We start from the raw sequence: 22,643 nt of genomic DNA on the forward strand, positions 1-22,643 counted from the left end.
CTGGAGCCATGTGATAAATTTGACTCTGAGCACCAGATCTGGACCTATACCCCAATCCTGTGCATGGGGTCTGGGGCTACATTCTGGGCCTGAGCCTGTATGTTGGGTCCGGCAATAAAATAACCCGGCATGTTTGCCCATTCTGGTGTGTTGGGTCTAGAATCACACACTGGGTCTGGGGCCATGTACAAGGTTTGACCCCATATTTTGGGTCTGGGGCCATGGGCCAATCCAATGCATGGGGTATGGGGCTGCACACTAGTTTCAACCCTAAGTGCTGAGTTAGCACCTGATCTGGTGAACCAGGTGTGGTCCAGATGCTGGGTCCATCCACATACCGACCCTGCCTACCAGCCTTATCTGGTGCACACGGTCATGACATTCAGCCCAGAGGCTCCCCACAGTTCTGGAAATCTGGTGATGAGAGAGTGGTGGCAGCATTATTTACCACTGCTGCTGCTCCCTGGCTGCCAAATTCTCAGGACCATGGGGTCTGTATTACCTTGCATACAATGCTCATCCCAATTTCCACCAGCTGTTTTTTAGGGGAGAGGTGTTCACGACAGGCAAGAAAATATGGTAATTTTCAAACCTTCTTTCATTGTTAAATTGTAGTGTACTACAAGGTCCTATATTGATTCCAGTGAACTACTCACAGGTCGCATCTACATGTGCATTTATAAATAAACTGTGGAACTTATTGTTACAGAGTTAATTGTTCCTGGGTGTGCCACTTGAATGTGCACCCAGAAGCAATTAACTGTGATGCAATAAGCTCTGCAGTTCATTCAGGTGCAGCATGTGGAGCCTGGGTGGAGCAGACCTAGCTGGCAGGGGACTCTGGGGGTCAGCCTGGCAGCCCAGGGCTTCTCCCCCGGCTCAATGTGCTGCAGAGGGGCTGGTTGGGACACGAGGGTGATCAGAGCAGGGTTAACCATCAGGCAGCTCCCTCACTGAAGAACCCTTGTGCCTCAGCGAGGCCGGCAGTGTCTACACGTGCACCGCTGTGGAGTTTTTAAATTGTATTTAGAATTACTATGCTACTGCAGAGTAAGTTAGTTTACTCCAGCCTAATAGGGTGCACATGTAGATGCTGAGACATTTACTGTGCAGGTAATTAGTCATCTATGCAGTAAATGTCTTATATGCCTATAGTTCCTAAAGTTGAACATATACACATATCTTTTTAGGATTGAAGCCAAATAGTGGGAATGTATTGTATTTTTCTCCTGGAGAAAACACACTAGGTCCACATTGGCTTTGATGGGTCTATTCACTTGCTCTACTGTTTTTCTGAAACAGGTCTAGAAATAACTGAACTGGTTTTGATGTAAAAGCAGTTGGTCAGAACTTTATCTCATACTCATAGCCTGGTTATATTCCCTGCCACTATTTCCTTTAAAGATACAGTTATTAGTTGGATACTCAGAAAAAAATGGCTTGTTTGTCACTACTGATGTGATCCTGTTTGGGGATGTTTTTCTCTTCACACATGTTACTTTATAGTGCCCAGTATATCTCAGCAGGGTTTAGTTCTGACTCTGAAAGTATTCTGAGGTGTGATGTATGGTCTTAACATGGGCATAGGTTGAAAGTCATAAGAAATAGAAATTTATTTCCAATGGTCAATAAAAATACTCTAACTGAAGAAAAAAATAGTTTGATGGTTTCCTCTTGAAGAATAGCAGATTAACATGTATTACATACTTTGGCTGAGTTATTACTAAAAAACCAACAAGGAGAACACATGGATGAGAGATAGAAATGGCTTTAGATGTTATTCTTGGATCCACTAGTATCCACTAACAATAAGACTCTTGAAGAGTGCCACTACATTCTTAATTGCATGCACTTTTCCCTGGCCAAAGGAAAATTTTATAATGAGAACAGTAAACCAAGAACAGTAAAAAAACCTGTTTATCTCCCCCCAACCATTTCTAGGAGCCACCATCCAAAATGATTAATGAGAAAGCAGTGAGCAACACTGAGGGCCAAATTCTGCTCTTGATTACATCTCTGCATCTCTACTGAAAGTAATAGGTGAGCATAAGCCTTACTTATCAGAAACGGATTCCAAAAGTTTGAAAATACCTTAAAATACTTATGACTAAGTACCACTGTCATTATTTACCAACATCAGGGGCTGTTAGGAACATAGCCAATAGCTGGAGTGGTTCATAATACAATGACGTATTTTCCTACGGCAGGGCAAATAATTTACCTGGCAGCTGAAATAAAATGTTGACTCTTCTTTAAAATTAATTAACACAGAAACACAACAGAAAAATGAAAGGCTTCTTGTTCCTAAAGGTTATTCTGTTAGGAAATAAATCATGCGGGAGTAAGAAGTAGACTCTTCTGTACTGTATGATTAAGTGCTTATAATATTGTCAGTCTTTAAGCCTCTGTATTTGCTGGGAAGCTCACAGCAAAAGTAACTTCAGTTTTTATTGTAAATGGAAAAATACTAGAAGTGAGAATTTCTGTAAGTTGGGATGACCCTAGAATTATATAGGAAGGCCATTTTATTCTTTATCAACTTGTTTTGCATACGAGGTTTCTAATAAAGGTAAAGAACAGATCCATGGAGCTTCTGCCCTACTCTTGGCCAAACGCCTTGGAATTTATGTCAAATAAATTAAAACTAATGTCTCTCATTTAGAAGAGGACCCTGCAAAAGAGCAGGAGTAATCAAGACAGAGTAATCATTTATCTATCATTTTGGTCTAATGCCCCATCTATTCACAGCATGTTGAAGAAAGCAGTACTCACTTATTTACTCTCTCTCTGCCCGTAGCTGTTCTTTTGTTGCTTTCAAGCTTCAGAAGATAAAAGGCAAAAGCAGATGTAATGGCAAAATACAATAGATATGTAACTTCAACCCCCACCCCTCTCTGGTGCTATTCAAAATGTTAAAACTGCAGATTAAAAGGAACAATATTCTTAAAATAAGCCACTGTCCAGCAAATAATTCTTGTGCACCTGAACATTCTCATGGCAGTTAGTAGTACTACCTGGGTGCATAAAGTTATGCAGAGTATGGACAGATGTTATTTTGAAACAAATCACATCTCATTCCCAATATGAGGTGTTTCAGACTTGGAACACTTTGGCATTGTATAGGTATGCAGCCCCCTCTGTGCAGAAGTGCTTCAAAATGGCTCTGAGGCCATGTCCTGGCAGACTGTAGGGCCCTCTGCAGCTGTAGGGCGAGAGAATAGAGAACTCAGCATATTTTTCAGGCCAAATCTTTGGAGGCCGTGAGGAGCACTAACTGCTCCTGATTTTCACTGGTTTATGGAAAGTAAATCTCATCCTACATCTCAAGGTATTCTAGAATATGGCTTTGTAACTTTCTTTTTCTTGGTATCATTCAAATTAGTGGCAACAGACCTGATTTTTTTAAAGCAAGAATTGCATAGAAAGCATCTTTGAATGAGTCACCCACATACCCCACATGAACATACTATAAAGCAACCCCCCTCCCACTTATTGTACTTCATTTACATGATACAGGATAATGTCTATATTTACATTTAACTGGGCAGTAGATTAATTAGCTATTCAGTAAAGGATCACTGTCTACAGGTGCAATGCTATTAAATTGCAGTAAACTAATTTACATTGTCATAAGATAGTATTGTTAGGAACAGTACTGTCTTATAGTGGGGTAATCAACTGCCATTAAACACACGTGTAGACGCTGACCACAGGCATAAATTTCACATGGCCAGCCCATCCAGCAGGGGACCAAACTCCTGCCTGCCTCCTAGTCACATGGCTCTGCACTTTCAGCACCATCATGCCCCAGCCATCCCCTCTGCTGCCTGATACTGCCACCTGTAGCCTGAGGCTGACCCTCTGTGCCCCAGCTCAAATTGCTGCTGTCCTGGGTTTACATGTAGATGCTACACTCAGGTTCAGTTTACTGTGGCTCAAACTGCTCTGTAGTTTATTGCTTCAAATTAACTGCACATGTAGATGCACCCACAGTTAAACAAAAATAATTGTTTTCGCTGGTGTTTAAATTTAGGCTTTATTTTATTCTTTCTCAGACCTGAAGAAGGAAATTTCATGGCCAAAAGTTTGTTTAACATCTCTGCCAACTATACAGTTGGTCCAATACAGATATTACCAAATAAACCCTCTTTCATATTCCATGGACTATCATGGCTACAGCAATACTACAACACTGCGACAGATTTTCAAAGGGATTTAGGTTCCTAGTCTGCATCCACACAAGCAGGGATGTGCCTTTGCAGCAGCACAAATAGTAGCTGCACAAATTTGTGCCTCTACTTTGTGCTGCAGTGCCTGCCCCTGCCTGTGTGCTTTGCAGCAGGACACATCATCCCACTGCTTCATGTGATGCAGGGTGGGGGCTTGTGGGAGCACAGGGTGCCTTAGTAGGGGTAGCTATCCCCTGCACTGAGACACCCTGTGTCCTTCCCAGCTGAAGAGTGGCATGTGGAGATGAGACATCTGTGAGCTGTGGAGCTGCCATGCTGAGCCATCCTGCACCCCAGCCAGCTTCTCCCTGGCTGGCTGGGGTGCAGTGTGCATTGAGATGGAGGAACAGGAAGCCTTGGGCTGGCCATTTCCCTGTATCCTCATGCCTCATAACAGCGGCACCACTGCAGAGCCCCTGCACTGAGGCATGTGGAGGCCCTGTGCTGAAGCACACTGCATCCCAGCCAGCCATGGAGTAGCTGGCTGGGGCACAGTGTGCCCCTAGACTAGGAAGCAGGCCCTGCAGTTGGCTGGGGTGCAGGGTGCCTCAGAGTGGAGGCTCCACATGTCTCTGGGTGGGGTCTCCACAGTGCAGCACACAGGCTGAGGCACGTGGAGACAGGGGAGCAGCCAGCCCAAAGCTGCCTGCTCCCCTGTCTTGAGGCACCTTGAACCCCAGCCAGCAGGGAGAGGCTGCCTGGGGCACAGAGTGCTTCAGCGTGGGGGATCCACAGAGCACAGAGATGGGAGAATGAGCAGCCCTGGTTGCCAACCCTGTATTTGTCATGGTGTCTGCCATCTTGGCGTGGTTTGTGCTGCTTTTTTCCAGGTATTTTTTTTGGGAGCCAGAAAATCCCAGTTGTGAATTGGCCCCCCTGCGCTGCAAATTAGCAGCACTATGCACTGGTTAAGATGTAACTTATGCAGTTCTGATGCTGCAAAGAGGTTTTCAGCACCAGAAACCATACATGCCTGCATGTCTAAATTCAGCCTTAAGGGCTAACTACAGACAGTCAAAAAGCCTGAGGCTGAATCAATTCAATCATTGTAGGTTAGTCTAACCTGCATAGATTGAACCAGTAAGCAAATGAACAGACATTCACTTTTGCTTTTGGAATTTCAGCTACATGACTGCAGTGGCACAGGGCAGACACCAGTGGGTGCTAAAACATGCCATCCTACTCAGTTGGAGCAGACAGCTTGGGCCAAGGCTAGCCTGCCCACCCTGGGGGAAGGCGGGTGGTGTTGCAGAGGAGATGCAAAGCATCCTGGGATGCTGGGAGACTTTGAGTTAATGTGAAGCTGGAGGGGATCTGGGACAGAAGTTCAATAAACCAGTTTAAACTAAATCAGTTAAGTCTGATACTACATCCATCCAGATTTATCTTAAAGTGGTTTCAGCCATTTTGAAAGTGATTTATGTACACTGAACTTCTGTTGTGTTATAAATTTAAACCAGTTTTCAGTCGCTTGTGTGTAATTTCTGTTTGTAGCCAGAGTGCAGATTTGTAGATTTTCAAAAGCACCCAACGCCCAGATCCTCACAACTATTTAGGGGCTCAATTCTGAATGATTTGGTGATCTTTGAGGATCTGGCCTTTGCATTGTCACTGAATCCTGTATCTAAAACTCCAAAGAAGCATGTAAATGCAGATTCTCTAGTCTTCTAAGACCACTTTGTGTTACAGAAGTGATACCTTTAAAGTAGTCCATATAATATTCTCCCTGCATTGTAAAACTGGCACCAAACCTGGTACAGGCAACTCCTTTGTTTTTTCATGGTAAATAATTTAATTTGGGTAGGAAGTAGGGTTTCTTTGCAGTTTTTCCTTAAAGGAGAGGACAAAGATAAGTATTCTTCTGTAACAACATTATGAGTTAAGTCTCAGTTCACATACTAATTAATTAAAGCAAAATAATATATTTAAAATTAAATTGTTTTGCTATTGTACATGCTGACTGACCTTTTATACTTAACTTATTGTAGCTCTTTTATTTTATTTACAAATATCTGTTTAAGGACATGATTAGTTCTATAATTTGTTCATCAAGGCGTTATATCAAAACTCCCTTGGGAACTGTTACGCAAATAAAATCCATCTGCTGGTTGTGAAATAATTCAGGTAAAATTATCAACAATATACCTAATTTTTCAGGAGGATTTAAAAGGATCTACACATGTGTGCTGCTTCATTTAAAAATCCAAGCCTATTCACATGTGTCCTAGTCTCTAGGATCAAATCCCCTGTTAGTCAGGGATTACTGTTACATACTGAATCAGCTGCTTTTGAGGACCCTATAACATACTGGAATCTGCCCCTTATCTTGTGTGCATATGAATTATTTATTATTTTTCATAGTTCAACAATCTCTATTTGGTTGTTTTCCTTTTAGAAGAACAGACTGTGTCTGTAAGATCCACAAAATGTCACACCTTAAATTGGAGGTAAGGTAAGACAGGGTCCTCACCATGCACCCTGAAGCCAGATGCATGGCAGAACTTGATTGACAGCTCTCCAGGATTGGCAGGTTGACAGCTGTGTGGTGCAGCCCTGCATGAGGCTACCCCCTGCACCCTTGTCCCCCAGCCAACCCAGTCAGCATCTATTTGTGTGTTGTGGCAGAGTAAATAACTCCACCTTAGGATGTTACTTGTGTCTGGCAGATACTATACTGTGACAGAGTTAATTAGTTAATTATTTAACTCCATCCTAATGCCATCGTACATGTAGATGATAAGGTTTTACTGTTGAGCTAATTAGTCAGCTCCTCAATAAATGTCTCATGTAGATGCACCCTAAATGACTCAGCAGTTTTACTGTCCTGCTTTACAGCTCCCAGGGAGCATGGCACTTGACACATTCTGGCCATGGGGACCCTAGGTTTGGGGACAGGTTTCAAGATCCTGGGGTCTGAATTTGCTTTAAAAACAGTGGTGCATCCTGACCACACATGCAGTTTACTGGCATCCCTGGTGCCTGGGGACTCTGAGATTGGGGAACCTCTCCTGGATCCTAGGGCCTTGGTACACTGGGACCTTAAAAACCACATTTGCAGCTGGGATGCACCAAAGGTTTTCTGACATTCCAGTGCATGGGGATCCAGTGCAGTCTCCAGACTAGAACCAACAATCGACTGATTGGTGGTCCTTGCCTTGGGTATGCACTGGTTCACATCAGGCTGCGGGCACCCAGCTTTCAACTTACTAATGCACAGGGTGTCTAGGATCATGATCTTAGGCCCTCCTTGCACTGACAAGTTGTAATAGCAAGATCAAAATCTGAAACCTAATCCCCAAATCATGCATCTTGCCACGTATATCTGGCATGGCAGGAGGTGCAATTGTTGGGATTGGGGATTACATACTATAATGTCGTTGAATGAACATGGCCCTTTGGGCAGGGCTAGTGTATATCTATTTGTATGTGCAGGGGTGAAGGAGAAATAAGGCGAAATCAGTTGTGGTTGGACCATAGTGGTATTTTATACAAATTACAGTTCTATCAACTAGTCTTAGCAGAACTAGAATACATTGTGCTATCTTAAGGAAAAAATGTTAGCTGTTTTTTTATGGTTGATTAATAAATATTATCTGAAAGTGCGTGTCAATTAAGGAGGTTTTTTTGGAGGGTTATTTTTGTTTTGTTTTGTTTTTTGCTAATTGCTATTTTTTTAGCAACAGGTAGGTGAAAACAAGGACAGCTATCATAAAGAATTCTAACCGCTTCCAGTTTGAAAACAAATGCATTATGTAAAATGTGCTTGTCACAGTTGAGTTAGTGTGTAACATTCAGAGGCTCTAACTATGTCAAGTTACCCACGCTAAAGTTCTAGCTCTAGATTCCTGCCATTTCAATATGAAATATATGGAATGCTACCCTTGCTTTAAGAGCAAATCTCAAAGTAAATTTCACTATGGAGTTGCTACCATAATTAAAAAAAGAAGGTAATGAGGTTTAATGTTGAAAATTACATCTGTTTTTATTCATTTTTATATCACTTAGACCAGAAGATCCACAATTCTTTATATACTGAAAATAAGCTAGGAGCATTTCACATCAGATAGTTATGCCCTCGGGTCCTTTAACAGTCAAGCGTGTGAACAGAATGTGTGTCACCTCATCCTCTTTTTTTTTTTCTTCAAGAAAAGTAAAGAAAAGGAAAAGAAAAGAAGAAAAGAAGAAAGAAAATTGCTGACATTCTGGGGAAAGATACCATTAAAAGACCCCTCTGGGACATGTTTTCACTTTTACATGGTATATCTCGTCCATCATTAGCAGCAGCAAGATTCAAGGGACCTTGCTTTTGAAAGATTTGATGTGTTTTTAAAACAAAATGCATGAAGAGGAAAAATGGTGATTTTCTTCCACAGCTGTGCTTATGAAGACTTGCTGGAACTTCCTGGATCTTAAGAATGAGAGACTGTAGCTGAATAATTTGGACAGTTATGACAGTTTTACTGAAAAAAAAATCTTTGTTCTTTTATTTGCTTGGAGTCATAGGAAAAGAAACTTTTGGCACCAAGAGGCACCATTAGTATTATTAACATTTTGTCAAAATATGAATATATTGTCCAAATATTGTTTAATCTTGATTGCTGAAAGCTATTCACTTTTATCTTTATGGGTGGAATGATTTCTCATTTTTTGCAAGATTCACTGGAGCTGTTTCCTGGTTTACTCAAAAAGAGAAATATTATACATTTCAGGCAAGGAGTAATGTGAGTTAGTACAAAAGAAGAAGGGCCTGCCCGATCCTGTCCTCTTGATCTCCATGTGGAAAGCCCCTGGGGACCTATTCAGGCTGCCAGACCAGTTCTGGAGAAATCTGAGAAGGAAGAAAGCACATTGCACATCCCATCTACCTGTATAATTCAGTAAAGAAGGATGGCCCAGCCACCTTCTTGTAGGTTCTAGGAAAGAGCTGGAGAGGGAATTGCTTCATGCAACAGTACCAATCAACTTGCATCCACAAAAGTGATACCTCACTGGAACTACAGCTTGAGCTGCCTTGTGTTTCTTGTCCTCAGGGCAGATATTTCCACATAAGAACATGGTACAATTCCATGTCAAGAGAACACTTCCTTTGTAAGATAAGACCACTAAACCCAGGAAATAACAAAATTACAGTTGCCCATGTAGCCTCAGCTGTACATCCTGGGATATATGGATTACAACACAGCCCCCAATTACACTGTTTCATAAAACATCTCAAATGAGACTACAGCATACTGTATATTTTCCTCTATTAGCATGCATGAATATACACCAATTTGTAAGATCTTCCTTTCTTTCTGAGAACTTTTCTAAGAAGCTTAATTATAGGCCCTGCCATTAATGGACTTTGTTCCATTGTTCTATATATTAAATTTGTAATACACTGTAAACATATTCATGTTATTGTTATCATTCCAAATAAAAGCTTACATGGACTCTCCTTGTCTAGTACACACAATGCTACCAATATATAGTGCTGTAAGATGCGACAAATCTCCCTTCCCACCTTAGATGAATACCTACATATGTGGTATTCATATATCTGAAGCCCATCAATGTGGTACACAGGCACAAGTATCCAATATTTGCTGAAAATAGAATGATATGATTATATCATTTCATAAATATATTATATATTTTAGAAATATATTCACAAAGGGACCAAAAAACAGGGTTGCAATTGCACGCACATTCTTATTTTTTCTATATCTTGAATATTCATTTCTCATGTGTTCAACCTAACCATTCACTTAATGTGGATTTTTGCATGAAATTTGCTATGTTCTTTAATCAAAAAAGAGGTAGGTAGTAGAAAACTGAAAAGCAGTTTTCAGTGGTCCGTGCCTGTGACCGGTATTTGAGAACGAAGGAACACCTCTGCTGCTATCAGTTGTATCAGTTGGAAGCTCTTAAAATGGATTGGTCAGACAATCTGGAAGCTTTACATGGTGTGCAGAAACACTGCCCCTTTGCATCTAATTACCATCTGGATCCAACTGTCATTGAAATATTTTGACTGACTCCAATGGGAGATGAATTATTTGTCAATTCAGTGAGTCTGAGACAAGGGTTTCAGCAGCACCCTTATCTCAGCATATCTGTATATTTCAAAATCTTTTCAGCATGTCCTCAAGAATAGTGCAACCTTTCTTCAATTGTGAATTTTATAGGCAAATGACAAATCCTGTGCAAAACTAAACTTGGGGTAACTATGGGTGACAGGGTGACTAAGAGTGACTGAAGTAAGGAGGTGGATAAATTCCATGCCTACTGGACTTACTCAGGAACAGAAAAAGCTGTTTCTGTCCCCATCACTCTTCTGCCCCTATAGCTCAAGGTCTAGAGTACTCATCTGGGGCCAGAGGGCCCTAGCTCCAGGGCCCCAGGAAGGGTCTGAAGCACAGTTGCTTTCATTTTCCAGCACAGTGTCCTAATCACCATTTTACACATCAGCCATTGTTCACACTTTCCTTTGGTGTTCTCGCTGAAGCTTAACCATTAATTTATTTACTGGAAAAAAACAGATGAATGACAAGGAAGGCAAAGCTTCTTTTTTACTGGGAGCAAGGACCCCAGCTAAAACCATGGCCACCCTGCATTTCAGACCAGGAGCCACCTCACTTAGTCACACAGTCCTGACTTGCTTTTTTCCTCCTGGCCCCACAGATCTCCCATACACCACCTTCATATAGCTGCCCAGGAGGCCAGTTTCAAAACGAACACTGAATAAATCCTTGGTTAGTAGCTGCTATCAGGAGTGGTGGCTAGGAAGTCAAAAGATCCAGATCCATGGCCACTCTGCAATTCTGGGGAAAGATGGGAGGAGCTGCTCACTTTCATCATCTGTTCTGTTCACTTATGAACCCAGAAATAAAACCAGCTTCTATCATTTTTAAAGAAGAAAAAGTATAAGTTTTAAAGTTTTCTTATGCACAGAAATTGTTGAAGTGTTTCTCTACAAGAAAAAAAGATTCATAGCTGGGCAAACCCAAAATTTTCAGTCTCAAAAGTGAAATTTTCAAGAACTTACAACACTTTACTACAAGGAATGGAACATAGAATGAAACCTTATTACCTCAGCTAGAGTGATCACTGCTATTTCCTCTATAGTTCTGCTATGGAGATGTGATATTCCATGTCAGTACTCATACGTAACCACAATTTTGGTTCCACTATACCAGCTGCAGTCAACTCTACACACACACACACACACACACACACACACACACACACACACACACACACACACACACACACACACACACACACACGCGTATCCATAAGTATGTTTGTGTGTGTGTTTGTGTGTGTGGTGTGTGTGTGTGTATATTGTAGCCACAGGAATCCAAGTAGTGAAGACTGATACTTTTTAAAAAAATGACCAAGAAATGGTTGCCTCATCAATTTATTGGCTGAATCAGTTCACCAAGGGGATTCACGGTAATCGGATATGTAACCTTTGACCTCTTACTTTTTCCTCCATATCCTTATGAGCAAATTCTGAAACAGAAAGGTGACCAGCATTATTGACACTTAGCTGGCACCCCTGTTGGCAATTTTAGTAAAGTCCAAAAAAAGGAAATGAGCACGCAGAATAAAGTATTTTCTCACCAGAAGAGGTGTTCTTTTCTACTCACAGCTGAAGAATGCTGGCTCAATGATGAAAAGAAACTTACAGTGTCCGTGCTGTATCTATTCTGTCAATAAATAAAGCAATTCAATTTCCAGGACTGTCAATACATATATGATGTATGAGATTTTTCATTATGTTCTGATCAAATTCAAACGACAATGTCTGCTTTCTTGGAACTAAATGTCTTTTAAACAAAAATGGAATTTCCAAACTGTCTATTTGCAGGTATTTTGTTGATAACCCAAACGTTCTTGTTTAAATGGAATGGACTGTTTCTGATTTCTCTTAATTCAGCCTGGTATTCTGGATAAACTAAAGGATGATCTTAAGCTTCTTTTTAAGGTGCTTTCACATACTGAGAAATAAAATGTCTATAGATAAAGTGTTCTCTCACTTTTAATGAAAATTATTAGCTATCAACATTTTGCTTGAAGGCATGAGCTATAGCCCAACTCCATTCAAATCCATTAAATATGCTTGAGACCCAGCTGTCAATAGCACTGTGGAGTAAATTTAATTTTCAGAGTCAATACAGAGCACAGCTGCATTAAGCATAGGATAATTCTGGCACATTATTAATTTGAATGGCCATGTAAGGCATTGTCTAGACAAGATATAAGCCCAAGTTTTCATAGGCAATCTGTACATAAAATGAAGTATGTCAAGGTTGTAAAGAATACTAATAACACAGATCTGGCCTATTAACCAGTATTGATTGCTCTTAGTATGACATGGTCCAGTAACTTTAGAGGTGAAATAGTAAAATGTTCAGCACTAGTGGTCCTGTTAAAAAATAACACTAAGAATTTTAGGATTGGTTTCAAAATATGAGTAGTGCTAGATGTTGTCTGAACATATGAATGAGATCTCAAATGTTGGTTGCCAAATGCATGGCTTCCAGTATTTCACTTCTGCAGAGACTATAGGAGTTACATCCCCATCATCATCATTACTGGGGGTCAGGTATATGTATAGCAGGTACTCCATAATTTGAGATTATCATAAACATATCTCTTTGTATCAGCTTGGAATGATTTCTACTTAAGGCACAGTCACAGTTTTGCAGTCTTGGGAAGCTTTGCAAATGATAAAAATCTCATTAACAAAGAAGATGAATGTTTTAAAAAGTATAGATTTTATAGCAGAGCTGTTACAATTCCATTTCTGTGGGAACGTTATGGGGTTTATTTAATGTGACTAGGTATTTTGGTATTCGTGCTACTGTACACATGTAGTGTCTGCATATGCTTATCAAATTTCATTGAAATGTACATCAGCACATTGAAATTGCTATGTTTGAACACTCAAAGTCCACTTAGTGTACACTCTACTTCCAGTAGTGTTTCATGTTCAGTGCATCAGAGAAAGCCATAAAACCCCCAGGTTGTACCCAGGTATAACAAGATATATATTTTTTCTTACTTTCTGCCCCAAGACGGTGATTATGTATGTCCAGAAGCATTGTTATTTCTTGTATTTTTTGTTCTCACTAATACAGTATTTGAGATCATTCTTAACTTACAGATTTTTGATAATTAAAGGTAATTTAATATTAATAAATCATTTACTTAGGCTTGTAATATCGTGAATGTAATGAGTTAATTTTACATAGTGTATTTCCTAATACAATTTTACTTTTTTCTTTCAATATTGCCTCTATTTTCTTTTCTTATGAAACAATTAATTCATCTTCTCTTGAATTATTCATTCTTTTATATGCCATTGTTAGTTCACATTTGCTTTCCTACCTATACTTTTCTAAACTTCTTAATCTCTCCTTCAGTGGAATCCAGCAGAAAGTGGTAAGAGCAGAAATCAGAAGAAATTAACCTAAGGAAACTCACCACCAGGGTGCTGAACTTTGATGTTTTTGTTGAAAAAATACAAGCTCAGCACCTTGTGTTCTGCTCTTGTCATTTCCTGCTGGGTTTGCAAGGGCTGGGGGGATCTCTCCCTTCATCTGACTCTTTGTATGGTGAAGGTCAACTTCTCTTCTCTTCACTGGGCCTGGTCTCAGTGCTGTAAAGCATCCTGGAAGTTAAGTAGTAGCCATCATGAACAGGCATATATATTCAGGCACAGACCTCTCCCACCTGACACTGATAATCCTCGCCAAGTCCACCTCCCCCTGGCTGGACTCCTTAGCACCCTTTCCTATCAGAAAACCTCCTGGAATGTCCTGGTTCTCTCAGGGTATCCTCCAAAATGACAGATGTAAACTGGCTTAGAAGTATGTGGCAGAACTAGTTGCTGTACAAAAAGACTTGCTAGTCCCTTGTCTAACAGAGGCAGCAGCAAGCAGTCACTGGGAGTCCAGCAGCCTGGCCATTTCCAAGATGGGTTATGTTGTGTATGTCTACAAAAGAAGGCATGCCACAGATAAAGCCCCACAGTTTGTGACAGAAAACAGGCTCTTTGTTGCAGTGCTTACTGCAAATTGTTCAGGAAGGAGTCCTTCCCTCAGTCTCTGTGAAGTTTCTGGTTCAGAGAGTTGGCTCACTGAGCAAACCCGGAAAGCCATCTTGCAGTTGCTGCTTCTGCATTTACCTACCTCATAGGCAAGAGGTAGCCCTAGTGCAACCTGTATCTTGGGCAAACCTTGTTATAGTGTGGCTTCACATTAGGGATCCTAGCACGTTTCAGGACATGCATATGGTTTAATGGATTCAAGTGGATGCCCTGCAGATAGTGATGTAAGTGCACTGCTTTCAAAGACAGTATAGGAGATAGTGGCTGCAGACACCACAGTGTCAGTGTCCCATAGCCTTGTTCTGGTGCAGCTCTGGAAGAGGTTGGCTACACTCTTGGCAAAGATGCAAGTTTATTCCCAGGCTACTACTCTCTCTGAAAACACCAATGTCATGCTATACAGATCATTCACACTCAGACTGATGCTCTTCCTATCGTTCCCACAGACATTGAAAAGTAGGCCAGACAGAGTGTGCATGAATTGTGGGCCTGATGACAATGCAGCCATTCCTGTGCTGAGTGGCTCAATGTCATAAAATGTGGTCTAGGCTTGACTACCAATTTGTGGCTGTTCAGGGCTGGATGCAGAATGTAGACACTCACTGCTGCAAATCTGAATCACAGTGTGGTGTAGGTGGCTTGTACACACCTATGGAAATATTCTATATCAGTATGGAGCATGTGAAGATAGTATGGGTGATGGGGACAAGGCTTATTTCAGTAAAGTACAATTCCAGAATCCCAGTAAGAAAAAGTAGAGCTTCAAGAGGAAACTGGAGGGCGTGGAAGTGCCCCTCAGACTTTTAGTCAGCCAGGTATAGTTTAAACTGTTGTGTTTGCTTGAAGCATTACCTCTCAAATGTCACTGCTGGGCTAATGTGTTATCAGTGTGGTGAGCCCTAAACAGAGCTGTAGGATACAAAGAATGAATTACCCCTAGGAATCTGGATTTTTCCATTTATTTCACCATATCAGATGTTGACAACTCATGTCATTTGGTCTCAAATCTCGCAATAACTATGAATGAGGTGCCATAGCACTTATGGTGTCTTATTATGGTTCTGGGGGTAAGAATTCAAGTCTGGCTGTAGACTCAGTTCAAAGGTGACCCTGTCTTGCTACTTAGGCCAGTATTAGGATGTGTTACTGACCTCATCAATTTTTTGTGTGCAGCTGGTGTGTCTTAACCACACTAGTCCAATGGGCTGTTTGGTTTGCATAGCCTAATACTAATCTATATTTTGATATATTTCTCAAAGCCCCAACATCTCAAATCTTGCCAAAAGAGCTGAGAATCTTATATTTCACTCTTTAAAAAAGTAAATTTCTACTGCTTGCTGCAAGAAAAGTTTGACTATGTACCATGACTGTACCCTATATGTAAAAAAATCCCTCCAAGTATAGAAGATAAATACAAGAACTAAGGTTGTCAATTAATCACTGTTAATGTGCATGATGAATTCATTAATTGTTTTTTGCATTAATTTTTTTAATGTGTTAACTGTGCACATGATTTTGGAGCTCCCACCCAGAATCTGCTTTGCCGCCATCAATGCCACCTCTGGGCCGCCTCTGGTCTATGCAGTGGGACAGTTATGGCAGTACAGAGGAGCTGCAGGGCAGCCCAGGTGTGGGCTCCAGGCTGCTGCAGCAGGATGGGGGAGCAGGGTGCACAGAGACAGATAGACACACAAATACACACACAGAAGCAGCCATACCATGCACATGGCCAGGAACACAGCTCAGTGGCAAGTAGACCAGTACTCAATAGGTAAGTCTGTGGAGGGGAAGAGTTAGAGGGAGAGGGAAGGAGTGTGGGGGAGATCAAAGCCCCACTAGTAAGGGAGGGAGTAGTGCAGGGACAGGGGCAAAGGCTGGGGTGAATGGAGCCCCAGGGCTGGATGGGTTATGGGATGGAGCTTCAGGCAGCTCATCCAGGGCCACAGGGGGAGGTGCAGCTCCCTGCCACTGTTCACTCCCCTCAAGGGAGTCATGGGGGGCAAGTGCTTCCTGGATTTGTGCATAGGGCAGAGGTGGGCTGCCCACTGTGGGCTGGGTCTTTTTGCCCTACTGCCTTTGCCCTGGCAGCCATGTGATGCCATGTTGTACCTCCTGCTGCTGGGCAGGCAGGGGACACACAGCATGGCCAGCGCATAGCTCCTGGGGCAAAGGCAACAGGATAAAGAGCCCCAGCCCACAGCAGGCAGCCTGCCTCTGACCCATGCACAAATCCATGGGGGCACATGCACCCCATTTCTCCTCTGGGGGTGCACACAGTGATGGGGAGCTGCACCACCCCCATGCCCTAGGATGAGCTGTCCATGGCTCCATCCCTCAACCCATCTGGCCCTGGGGCCCCATTCACCCTAGCCCCTGTCCCTGCCACACTCCCTCCCTCACCATAGTGGCCTCGATATATCTCCTCCCAACCCTTCCCTCTCCCTCTGCCCCTTCTGCTCCATGCTGAGTGCTGCTCATAATTTACACCTGTTCACATCTGCTGAGTGCTGCTCATATTTACATAATTTTGACTTTTTCTCTGCATACTTTTGAGTTTTTAGCTGTGCATTTAAAATTGTGATCAAGTGCAACTGTTATGTTTAATCGCGCAACTAATAGTGATTGCACAGATAATTACACCATCCCAGAAGATCAGCTAGGGCACCTACTCAGACCTCGACCCTGACATAGGGAGGGGTATGAACCCTCCAGCCATGGTTAAGGGCCGGGTTTTGAGAGGCATCCCCATGCCAGCCCCTGAGTGTAGGAGTGGTCATTCCTGTTAGAAATTATTTAATTACATATTAATGTAAAAGAGTAAACAGTAATGTGGCAAAAAGAGCCGGAGAATGCTCCTTCTGGAGCTATTACCCTATTCGGATAGAAGCTCTGGGAAAAAAAAGAAGGAGGAGAAGGAAGTCTCAGAAAGGGAGAAGAAAGAAAAAGCGTCTGAAGGAGAAAGTGAGGGAGAAAGAAGATCTCCAGGAGATAAGACACTTACCTCAGGATTTTTCTCACCGCTGGAGAGAGCAGAGCTCTGAGAAAGAGGGGCAGATCCCTGAAGAGGCACCGGAGACGTGACTGGCAGTCGCGCTGGAAAGTAAACAAACAAACAAAAAGAGAAGAGTGAATTGACTCACTTCCACAAGCTTCGTGAAAACAACTGAGTGCTGACCACAAGGATTCAAGGCTTCAGGCATGCACCAGATGAAAGGTACACTCTCAGGATAGCAAAAGTAAGGAGAGAGAAATAACAAGGCTTGAAGAAAAAAGCCTGCTTTAAAAAAAAAAAAAGGAAATAAATGGACAAACCAGAGTTAAAGGGACTTTGTTTATTAACACCAAGTTCAGTCCAACCAAACTGATAAAGGTTAAATAAGAACAGTATGTAGATAGAACTGCAAAGTTGTTATAATTGTTAAAAAAAAAAGAAAAGGCCACTTCTGTTTAAAGATAATGAAAGTTTGTATGGTGTTATAAAGAATAAAGATAAAGACAAGTGTTAATCTGCATCTGATTGTGAATATATATATCGGCGAGTGTGTGGGAACAATCGAGTGAAGTTTTCCTCTGTAATACCGGGATTCCTAATAGAGGCACCCAAAGAGCAAAATAAAACAACAAATATATATAAAACAACCCTCCCTACAAGTGTCTTCATAAATCAGAACATATTATAATAACATCCAAGACGTGGCAGGCAGGAAAGTCGGGGTACTTACAGCTCTTTGGGAGATTATAAAAGAATACAGAGAGGCAAGGTCCACCATCACAATTAACTATATATATTAAGTACAGAGATAAGTGTCTGGGAATGGGACTATAAAAAGCAAAAAGGAAGGGGTGTGAATGCCCAGAGGGGAGAAAGGAAGAGTGAAAAAGAGATGGAGTGGGGACTTATGGGGGTTTATGGGGGTTAGGGAAACAAAACAAAAAAGAACAGAAAAAGAGAAAAAGGGGGAATTAAGAGCACCCCTTGACAGGAAAAAGATAAAAAAAATAACACCCTGTGGCAGGCAGGAAAAAAGAAAGGACGAGAGAAGAAGAAACAGTAAAAAGAAAAAGCTGTAAAGTAGACAAATGCAACTCACAGGCAAAGAAACTGGAAGTAGAGAGGGAGGGAACAGAGAACAGAAAAAAAGAAGAAAAAACACTGTGAAAATGCAAGGAAAAAAATCAGAAAGGGAGATAAACAGAAGGAAGAGACCTTTAGACAGGTGGGAGTTAGAAAAGAAAAGAGATAGGAAGCTGGGGAGTCTTACCCCATGCAGCTCCAAGCAAACCTGGTCTGAAGCATCTGAAGTAGAAGGAAAGGAGGAGAGTAAAGACCCTAGACTTCAGAAAAGCAGACTTCCACTCACTCAGGGAAATGATGGGCAGGATTTCCTAGGAGGCCAGTCTGACGGGGAAAGGAGTCCAGGGCAGCTCGTTGTACTTTAAAGAAATCTGAAGGTACAGGAATGAACCATCCTGATGTACAGGAAGACTAGCAAGTATGGCAGAAAACCAGCTTGACTTAGCAGGGAACTCTTCAGTTAGGAAAAACACAAAAAGGAAGCTTACAAGAAGTGAAAACCTGAACAAACAACTAAGGAGAAGTATAAGAGCATTCTTATCGGGCATGCAGGGATGAAATCAGGAAGGTCAAAGTGCACTTGAAGTTGCAACTAGCAAGCAACGTGAAGGATAACAAGATAGGTTTCTACGAGTATGTTAGCAACAAGAGGAAGATCAGGGAAAGTGTGGGTCCCCTACTGAATGGTGGAAGCAATTTAGTGATAGATGATGTGGAAAAGGCTGAAGTCCTTTATGCCTTTTTTTACCTTAGTCTTCACAGGCAAGGTCAGCCACCAGACTACAGAATCTGGCAGCACAATTTGGGGAGGGAGGGAAGAGCCAACTGGCAAAAGAACAGGTTAGGAACTATTTAGAAAAGTTGGATGTGTACAAGTTCATGGAGTCAGAAGCAATGCAACTGAGGGTGATGCGGAAGTAGCTGTATGTGATTGCAGAGCCACTGGCCATTATTTCTGAAAAATCATGGTGTTCAGGAGATGTCCCGGATGATTGGAAAAGGACAAGAATAGTGCCAATCTTTAAGAATGGGAAGTAGGATACGAGGAACTATAGCCTAGTCAGCCTTACCTCAGTCCCTGGAAAAATCATGGAGCAGGTCTTTAAGGAATCCATTCCTAAGCACTTGGAAGAAAAGAAAAAGATTAGGAACAGTCAGCATGGATTCTCCAAGGGCATGTCATGCTTGACCAACCTAATTGCCTTCTATGCTGAGATAACTGGATGCAGAGAAAGCAATGGACATGATATACCATGACTTTTTGATATGATCTCCCACAGCATTCTTGCAAGCAATCTGAGGAAGTATGGGTTGGATAAATGGACTGTAAGGTAGATTGAATGCTGGCTGGATTGCTGGGCTCAATGGGTAGTAATCAATGGTTTAATGTCTAGTTGGCAGTTGGTATCAAGTAAAGTGCCCCAGGGGTCAGTCCTTGAGCTGGTTTTGTTCAATATCTTTATTACTGATCTGGAAGATAAGATGAAGTGCACACTCAGCAAGCTTGCAGATAACACCAAACTAGCAGGTGTAGTAGATATGCCAGAGGGTAAGCCTAGGATTCAAAGTGACCTAGACAAATTGGAAAATTGGGCCAAAATAAATCTCATGAGGTTCAACAAGGACAAGTGCAAAGTCCTGCACATAGAATGAAACAATCCCATGCACTGGTACAGCCTGTAGACTGATTAGCTAAGCAGCAGCTCTGCAGAAAAGGACCTGAGGGTTATGGTGGACAATAAGATGGATATAAGTCAGTAAGGTGCCCTTGTTGCTATGAAGGCTAAAAGCAAACTGGGCTGCATTAGTAGGGCGTTGCCAGTAGATTGAGGGAAATTATTATTCCCCTCTATTTGACACTAGTGAAGCCACATCTGGAATACTGCATCCAATTTTGAACCCCCCCATTACAGAAATGATGTGCACAAATTGGAGAGAGTTCAGCAGAAGGCAACAAAAATGCTTAGGCAGCTGAGGCACATGACTTCTGAGGAAAAGCTGAGGGAACTGGGCTTCTGTAGACAAGAAGACTGAGGGGGGGATTTGATAGCAACCTTTAACTACCTGAGGGTGTTTAGAAAGAGAATGGAGCTGGACTGTTCTCAGGGGTGGTCTCAAGTTGCAGCAAGGGAAATTTAGGTTAGATATTAGGAAAAACTCTCTCACCAGGAGGATAGTAAAGCAGTGGAACAGGTTACCCAGAGAGGTTGTGGCATCTCCATCTTTGGAGGTTTTTAAGACCTGGGTGGACACAACCCTGGCTGGAATGATACAGGTGGGGATTGTCCTGCTTTAAGCAGAAGGCTGGACTACATGTCCTCCAGGGGTCCCTTCCACCCTGAATTTTCTCTACCTCCTTCTGTGGCAATGAAGTCCACAAGTTAACTGTGCTCTAGAATGTTAGCTTTCATTTTTAAACAATCATACTTCTAACCTACGGTTCTGAGAAAAGACTCCTGAAAGTGAACCACTGGAACCATAAAGAGGTGTTTCAACAAGTCTGCAGAAAGTCAGAAATGATACTTCTCAGAGTCAAGAAGTGTCTTAATGGACTTAACAACTCTGTCCAAGGAAAACAGTTTAAATATCAATGTTATTAACTATTTCAATACTGGTTGCTTAGTAACAGTTAATATTCTTATTCCAACACCTAGAACTGTGCCCAGTGACAGAAGTCCAAATTTCTACAATATTGCTGCCTTCGGCTTCTTCCTTGGCAATTCTACCCACAGGGCATTTAAGCACTGACAATGTACTGTGCCGTGGAAATGTAAAGACTGAGTACAAAACACTGATTAAACATAAATATAACTAACACAAGCCACACTGCCATAGGTGTCAGGAGAAAATATTATTTGGGGGGCTCAGTAAAACTTAAAAGATGCTTCTGCTGTGCTGCTTTTGGGTGTGGGGGGGCACGGAATGGGGGGGCAGCACAGGACGGGGTGCAAGGGAGTGGTGCAGGGCGGTGCAGGCATGACCATCTGACTCCCATCCCTCCCTCCCACACGGATGTTGCAGGGCTGGCACGCACTGATGCTGTATATGGTGGTAGAGGAGTGTGCAGTGGAAGTGCTGGGTGCAGTGCTGCAGCAGCAGGGCATGGCAGTAAGGCTGGAGCAGTGGAGCTGCACAGAGCTGAGCATGTATGGGTTAGGCCCTGTGGGATGGTGGCACCATTAACCACCGTTAACCATTAACCAGCCGCCCCAAAATTAGTTGGGGGGGGCTAAGCCCCATTAGTCCTGGCCTTCTGCCACCTATGCATATTACAAAAAGTGTTTATACATGTGATCCAGGAGAGGGAGGGGGAGGGGGGTAAGGGCTGCTTTAATTAGAGTGGCTATGAGAGTCACTCTAATTAAAGTGCCTGGAGTGTCACGTATAGTAGTGTCCCTGCACTGAAAAATGGCAGTGGGGGGCACTTTAACTAAAGCTCATCAAGTGAGCTTTAGTTAAAGTGCCCCCACCACCATTTTTCAGTGCAGGGACACTGATACATGTGATGCTGGAGACTGCAGGAGCACAGTAATAATAGCACACTAGAGCAGCCTAACTACACATGTATAGGTACCCAATGTGACTAGGTTATTTCACTATTAACCTGTGGAGAAGCATCTTACCCTGAAACCATCAGGAGAGGAGAAGACATGGTCATGGCCATGGCCATGTTCCCTCTTCACTGGCCTACATGCTGGGTAGACCAAAGGAGCAGGCTGCTTTATTTTTAACCATATCAGCAGAAATCTCACTATTAGCTGAGGCCTTGTAGCATCCCTTGGCCAAGGATATACCTGCTGTCACACAGTCTAGTCCTAACACGGAGAGCACCCTCCTACTGACAGAAGTATGTGATGTTTACTAGGGGCAAGCTGAACTGAAGTAATACATCTGAACTGTGGGGTAGTTCAGATTGGATCCAGATCTGAACTTTTTGTCTTGAGCCCATTGACCAAAAATCCCTTCTTACATGTAGTAACCTCACTTTTAAAATGGAGAACTAGTGTATGCATTCCTTATATAATATAATTCCTTATGACTGGGGTATGCCAATGTTCCTGCTGAGCTAAAACCCTTAGATTCTTGGCTAGAGGATCCTGAACCCCTGCTCAGGGTCAGACCAGATTTGGGGTCAGGAAGAAATCGAGCAAATCCTGGGATGTCATTCTCCCCTTGTACTCAGCCTTGGTGAGGCCGCAGCTGGAGTACTGCGTCCAGTTTTGGGCTCCACAATTCAAAA

This window comes from Crocodylus porosus, unplaced genomic scaffold (assembly GCF_001723895.1).
Source record: "Crocodylus porosus isolate Cpor-Errol unplaced genomic scaffold, CroPor_comp1, whole genome shotgun sequence".
Lineage (NCBI taxonomy): Eukaryota > Metazoa > Chordata > Crocodylia > Crocodylidae > Crocodylus > Crocodylus porosus.